Below are 253 nucleotides of genomic sequence, written 5' to 3'. Positions count from 1 at the left end.
GCGGTTTTCACTTCCTAGAGAACAAACCAGGAAAATTCTCTGACAGAAAGGGGCGCAAGGGAAATAAAAAGGGAAGGGGAACAAAAGAGAAAGCATCGGTGCCAAACCACCTGTTAGTGCTCGGGGCCCCTTTCACAGGGATGGGCGCTCAGAGCCCACCGACCAGCCCGGGGGCAGCGGGACGGAGCGGGGCTCGGCGGGGAGGTGACACCGGCGTGGCCCGAGCGGCGCAAGGGCCCGGCAGCATCCCCGG

This window comes from Geospiza fortis, unplaced genomic scaffold (genome assembly GCF_000277835.1).
Source record: "Geospiza fortis unplaced genomic scaffold, GeoFor_1.0 scaffold391, whole genome shotgun sequence".
Classification (NCBI taxonomy): domain Eukaryota; kingdom Metazoa; phylum Chordata; class Aves; order Passeriformes; family Thraupidae; genus Geospiza; species Geospiza fortis.
The sequence above is the reverse complement of the archived record's forward strand: the minus strand, read 5'-3'. Positions refer to the sequence as shown.